The sequence below is a fragment of the Juglans microcarpa x Juglans regia genome, chromosome 2D, assembly GCF_004785595.1.
Source record: "Juglans microcarpa x Juglans regia isolate MS1-56 chromosome 2D, Jm3101_v1.0, whole genome shotgun sequence".
In the NCBI taxonomy this organism is placed as follows: domain Eukaryota; kingdom Viridiplantae; phylum Streptophyta; class Magnoliopsida; order Fagales; family Juglandaceae; genus Juglans; species Juglans microcarpa x Juglans regia.
Genome location: NC_054596.1, coordinates 17,230,009 through 17,237,127, shown reverse-complemented (window position 1 = coordinate 17,237,127; position 7,119 = coordinate 17,230,009). Strand labels below are relative to the sequence as shown.

General features: G+C 39.0%; 1 pseudogene; it reads right to left on the bottom strand.

The window, feature by feature from the left end:
- Positions 1-3,469: 3,469 nt before the first annotated feature.
- On the bottom strand, positions 3,470-6,728 carry LOC121248638 (annotated as a pseudogene).
- Positions 6,729-7,119: the final 391 nt, after the last annotated feature.

Sequence of the window (7,119 nt, the reverse complement as noted above, 5' to 3'; positions counted from 1 at the left end):
GGTGAAACTTCCTGAAGGAAAGAAAGCCCTAAAGAATAAATGGGTATTCAAGCTGAAGAAAGATGGCCAAAGAAAACTGATAAAGCACAAGACCATATTGGTTGTCAAAGGATTCTAGCAGAAGAATGGAATCAACTTGAAACTTGAACAGATGGATGGGAAGACAACCTTCCTCCATGGAGATTTGGAGGAGGAAATATATATAGAGCAACCAGAAGGGTTTGAAGCTCTAGGGAAAAATCACTTTTTATGCAAGCTAAAGAAGAATCTCTATAGCCTCAAGCAAGCGCTAAGGCAATGGTACAAGAAGTCCGACTCATTCATAATGAGTCATGGTTATAAGAGACTTGTTGCAAATCAGTGTGTTTATGTTCGAAGATTCCAAGATGACAAGTTTGTCATACTCATTCTTTACATTGATAATATGTTAATCATTGGTAAGGATAGGTCCATGATTAACAAACTAAAGAAAGAACTATTCAAATCCTTTGACATGAAGGACTTAGGCCCAACACAACAAATTTTGGGCATGAAGATTGTTCATGATAGGAAAGCCCAAAGGGTGTGACTATCACAACAAAAATATGTTGAACGGGTTATCAGACATTTCAACATAGGCGATGTTAAGCCAGTCAATACTCCACTTGCTAACCACTTCAAGTTGAGTAAGAGCTCGTGTTCTTCTTCAAAGAAAGAGATTAAAGAAATAGAAACAGTCTCCTACTCTTCAGTAGTAGGAAGCTTGATGTATGCAATGATTTGTACCAGGCCAGATATTGCTCATATTGTAGGCATAGTGAGCAGATTCCTTTCAAATCCAGGAAATGGTCATTGGGAAGCAATCAAGTGGATTTTCAGGTATCTAAAAGGTACATCGAAGATGTGCTTGTGTTTTGGGGGAGCTAAACCAATTTTGGAAGGCTTTACTGATTCAGATAAGACAGGAGATCTAGATAGCAGGAAATCGAATTCTGGATTTCTCTTCACCTTTGCAGGAGGAGCTGTCTATTGGCAGTCCAAATTTCAGAAGTGTGTTACTTTATCTACAACAGAGGCAAATACATTGTCGCAGTGGAAGTTGGGAAAGAGATGTTGTGGATGAAGTGTTTTCTCCATGAACTAAGGGTTAGTCACAAGGTACATTGTGATAGTCAAAGTGCTCTAGACTTGAGTAAGAATTCAATGTACCATTCCCACACCAAGCATATTGACATCCGCTATTATTGAATACACGAAGCGATGGAACAATAGCTATTGAAGCTTGTCAAGATTCATACAAAAGAGAATCCAACAGACATGTTGACGAAGGTGATTACAAGTGAGAAACTTGAGCTATGCAGAGACATAGCTAGAATAGATATCATCTAAATAAATGGGCATAGAGGGAGAGAATTGTTAAAATCCCTACCCAAGCAGTCAATCAACAATAACTGCTTGCTGCTCAACCTTCAGCGAGTAACTGCATTTGCAATTACCTATTGAATGCAACAATTTAATGCATTCATACGCGAGACGATATTTGCCTATAAATTGAGTCTCCCAGCTAGAGCCTCAGATACACCCAAGGAGAAAAGAAAAAAGAGAGAGCCCGGAGAGCTCTGAGAGAAAAGAAGAGAGTTGAGTTGAGTGGAATATAATCCTCCTCCTTTGTAATATTTTCTTGTATTCCACTATTTATTAGTGAAACTCTTTTCTGTAGATGTAGACAGTTGCCGAACTACATTAAATTCTTAGTGTCACTGTGCATGGGTATATTCTTTTATTTCCACTTTTTTTCTTTCCGTTGTATTGATTTACCCAACAGTACGTATGCTACTAGAGCAGCTGCCAAACCCTCGGTTTTAAACGCTACATGCGTGAGTTGGATGCAACGTGAACTGGGAATAATGGTACCACTACCGATACGGGCAGCTCATGCTATATTTATGTACTTCTCTAACTGATCAAGTAATTAATATGAGTACCGTTCTGCTTTTGTTATCTACCAATTGGTCTCCAAAGTCTTCGCGAGTAATTAATCAATACTTATAACTTAATCAAGTTGCGTACTGTGATCCCGTGCCTAGCCCTTCATATATACCTTTATTATAGCTAGCTAGCATTCAAGAAGCTGCGAGCGCCCCATCTGATTAATTGCTGCCTCCTTCCAATTAATTTCACGGTTATCACTTGGTGGTTTGGTATTAGACTTTTTTTTTTTTTTTTTTAGCTGAATTTTGCAGAACAAAAAGCTTTAGATACTTGATTCTCTGCGCAACTTCTTCACTACTAGTCGTATGACAAGGAAGCTGCTAGCTACATGTGCATTGCATGATGCATGGACAGAGAAATTGGGGAGAGAGAGAGAGAGAGAGAGAGAGAGAGAGAGAGAGAACCACGACAACGGAGAGAAATTGGAAAAGAAAAAGGCTATGCCTATATACACACACATGATATGTATGGAAAGAAAAGAAATAGAAAAGAAATAGAAACCAGCGATCGAGATCGGTTGGGAAAGGAGGGATATTGGGAGACTCTAGCTAGTTGAAAGGGAAAGGGGAAGAGATGATCTAGATATCAACCACTTCCATTATTCTTGATTGGACGTACGTACGTGGGAAAGAAGGAAAAACAAAAGAACAATGAGAATGTGAAGAAATCTGTCCATCCAGTTAAAAGTTAATCCACTCTCAAATCGGGATAAAATGCCAAAAGACAAAGCTCAAAACGTGACAAACCCCCCCCAACAAAAAAGTCACTCACGCACGCTCTCTACACACTCTTTATCTAAAATTTCTTTGCGTGTCAAACGAGCCCTATCGATCCATGCATTCCCATCCTTTCTAACCACTCTAGACGGTTTTCTTGACTCCATAATTCTATTGACTGCCAATATTTTCTTTTCTTTTCTTTTCTTTCCTTTCTCTTTTGGTTAAGTGCCCTGTGATACACGTAACTCCAAGAAAGTATAAAGTCCGTTGTTCTGTTCCCTCTTGTACGTTCTCTTCTTTTTATCTTTTCCTTGATCTTTTAGGAACAAAGCAAATTATCGTACGTCGACAAGAATAAAGAAAAGATGGAAGACAAAACACCCTTCCTTTGATTTCCGGATCCGTACAAAACAAGTTACAAACTGATCATGATATATATGCATGCATTCTTTCAATATATATCTAGTTTTTATTTTCCCCTTTTTATATTTTTAATATGAAAAATACTCTAACCACAAAATAAGTAATTCTATAAATTGATGTGACATAATGTGATTTGACAGATTATAAAATTATTTTTATTGTAAAACAGATCTGACAGATTACATGAAACCACGTCAATTTATAAGATTATTTTTATGTAGTTTTTTTTGTAGATGTAGCACTATTCTTTTAATATTATTCAAATAACAAAGAAATATGAAGTCTATGCTTAATTCCAGGGAAAAAATAACAAGGAAAGAAACAAACAAAAGTTTATCAAAAAAAAAAAAAAAAACAACAACGAACACGTATAATATTCTCACTTCTTCGAGCCCAAAAGAGAGGAAAAACATCTTACCAGCAGGAAGAAAATTAAAATGAAAACTGAAAGAAAAGTAGCTATGTATGAGCCTCGCCTAATTAATTGCCTTGCAAACTTGAATTGCTGATTTTATTGTTGCCATTGCTATTGCTATTGCTGTTGCTAGTACTTGTTAAGTTGCCATTGCTGGTGGTGGTGGTTGTGATGTTGGCATTATTATTACTATTATTATTGTTGCTAATGTTGTTCGTCTGAGCAGCACCGCCAATAATAGAAGTGATGGCTGCTGCGAGAGCTGCGGTGAAGTTCGGGTCCGCGGTGATGGCGGCAGTGGCGGCACTGACTGTATCAGAAAGTGAGTTATGCTGCTCCTGGTTCATCGCCAATGCTTGTGGCTGGTGACCAAGTTGATGAGCAGAATCCATATCTTGAGACATCTGAAGACCAGAGAACTTTGATTGATTGTTGTAGAGTGCTTGACCAAATATTTGAGGCAGCAATGTGGCCTGGGCGGTGGCGAGGTTCTGTGTCTGTGAGGGGTTTGGGAAGGGGATTTGGAATTGGGTTGGTGGCCTTGGGAGTTGGAACGGGTTGGGGATTGAGTCAAGTCCAATGTAACAGTGGGAAATGGGCCGAGGCTGAGATGGTGGCCATGCTAGAGGAGCACGGCAGGAGTGTTCTGGTGAGGAAATTTGAGTTCATTAATCCGTCAGCACTGGACATGGAACCAGAGAGCAGCATTCGTGCAGCTGATGAAGTTGTCGATGCCATTGCCATGGCGTTCGGTGGCAAGGGATGGTTGTGGTTGCCTTCGTACGTGGTTATGAGGATCGTTCGATCTTCTGCACATCTTTGTACCTGTTTAAGATAAACCAATTAATTCAAAAAACTCAGTCTTGAGAGAACAGTACTGTACTTTTAAGTTAGGATTGAACGTTAGGCAATCCATGATCAGCCTCGGATTAACGGATTGAAATTAGGTGGTCTCCCTCTCCGATTTTCTAAGTTCTTAGAAGTCAAAAACAGATTAAAGACTGTTCTTATCAACAACATGCATGGAAAAAGGTGCCTGCTTCCTTAAAATGAAAAAAAATAAAAAGCCTTAATTAAAAAATCTTATCCACAAAAATGGCACTAAATTTACCAAATAAGTGATGGTGCAGGTCTCAATCGAGGTCTTAATTTCTTGGCTGAACTTAGAAAGAATAGTGAGAAAGATAACATAAGAGTTTACTTTACATATATATTGTTAATTTAAAGCGCAGTGCTACTCATAAGTCTCACACATACACATCCACTTAAAAACATGTCATTTTATCTTTTTATCCAATTTTACTTACAAACATGTCTGTAATCATTTTCATTAAGTGGATAAAAAAAGTAAAATGACATGTTTTTAAATAGGTGTGCAGGGCGTGAGGTTTATGTCTAGAATTTTTCTAATTTAAAACTACCCGAAATATTTATTAAAGTTCTAACAAGAATTTGGAGGAGTTTTTTTCCGAGCAAGCTAGCAGCACTTCACACTCAAGTTTTCCCAAAAATAAGGTGAAAAAAGGTGTAGAAGAAAACATACTTGTTTTCGAACTGGGCAACCATTAGCCATGGTGCATCGATAGTAAGCTCGAGGACATGGGTTTCCCTTAGCCATCTTCTGCCCGTACTTGCGCCATTGGCAGCCATCAGTGATCTATCATCAACACATTTCCAATCAATCAACTATAAGAATCAATTAGCCGCATTAATTAAATCAGTTCTTGATTTTAAAACAAAATCAAAATCACCCTCATCATCATCATCACCTACCATAGGAGCCTCTGATCGAGCTCTAACTGATACGCGTGCCTTCCTCATCGTCGCCTCAGTCTGATCAACATCTTTAGGTGAATTGAATCTGGGAACCTTATTAGGACCCCATCCTTGTGATGTTTGATCCGGACTATCCTCTCTCACAATTTTACTACCATGTTCCTTCTTATCCTGATCGAAAGTAAGCACCTCATCACTAATCCCATCCTTACCCAGCCCAAACTGCTGCTTCGACCCCATGACTTCTCCCTTAATTCCGGGCGATCCTGACCGGTCCCGGCCATTTCCTTCCGACGAAGACAACGAGTTCTCATCCGCATCACCATTAGTAGCCAGCCGAAGATCCATGAATTGCCTTGGCACTACTAGTGTTCCATTATTTTTACCTCTACCTTCCCATCCACCATGCCATTTTCTTCAGTGCTTTTGGCTTTCTGAGCCTGCATACGAGTAACGAAATGCATCTGCAGCGCATTGTAGGTAGTAGTAACCTGATTAAGCGTCTCTTTTAGACGTTGGTTTTCGGAATTCATTCGCTCAAGCTCAGCTTGAAGAACAGCCAGCTGAAACGCGACAGATTGATAGAAAAATCAGCTCCAAACTCAAAGAAGAATCAAAGTAAAACATTAAAATCTAAAACCAATCCATGATGAAATCCAAAAAGATCTTCCGTTCCCCTACCTCACTGCTCCTTGCTCTTTTATCTTCCACGTTCGGTGATATGCCATCGTCCACCATGGATTGGTCGCTACTAGTGTTGGTCGTAAGAAGATTCAAACCAGTCTATATGTAATACGATAAAATATTCAATCTCAATATTGGCGAGAATCACAATAATACATCCTAGAACTGATCGAAAAAGCTTAATTATATGGATCACTTACGTTGACGTTAAACTCTAAGGCGGTCGGACCGTCTGAGACTTTTCTATCGACATCGGTAGAGGCAGCCTCGTTGTCGTGGCCGTGCTTCTCGGCAAAGAAGTCCATCTCATCCATGACGGTGCGCTTACCATCAGACGGCGGAGGAGAATCTTGGCGATGGGAACAGTTAAGGTTGAGTGGGAATTGAATAGTGGGGGGAGCTGACCTGTTTAGAGTGGCGTCCATGGCACCGAGCTTCCACTTGATATTTCGGTTGTGGTAATGGTTGTTGTTGTCGTCTTCAGGGAATGAGTTGAGCACTATTGGCTGGTTGAGAAAGAACCCAATTGGATCTGAATCAATGGAGAGTCCACTTCCTTTGGCCATAAATGCAAGAGAGAGAGAGAGAGAGAGAGAGATGTGTACAAGTGTTTGAAACGGTGCAATGGACTCGGCAATAAAAGAGGGCGTTGGGACTCTTGGAGAAGACCAAAAAGAGTAGTAGTAGTGAGGTGTTGAATATTTTATCAGATTTGGGATGGGATCAAGAGAAAATGAAGGGATTTTGAAGAGGTAAAGTGGCAGTACTTTCGTGAGTTTCCTCTCTAGAATTCCACAAATTTCTTTTCTGGCTCTTCTTTTTGCCATTGAACAACTATATTTAAAATAAATAAATAAATAAATCTACTTTTCCCGTTTTGAGAAGCTAAGGAATGCAAAATGATATATAATTCTCGCGTTCTCTTTTTACAAAAAATAGATTTACATTAAAAAAAGTTAATTTTTTATATGAATCACAGATTTATTTTATTTATTTTGAGTGTATAAAATTTATACATCTTAAAATTGTAAATATCATCTCTGCATTCTTAATAGCGTGCATATATTGATCTTAATAGTTGTCTTTAGTACCTCCTAAAAATATACAGATTTGGAAGTGTAGGTTACGTCC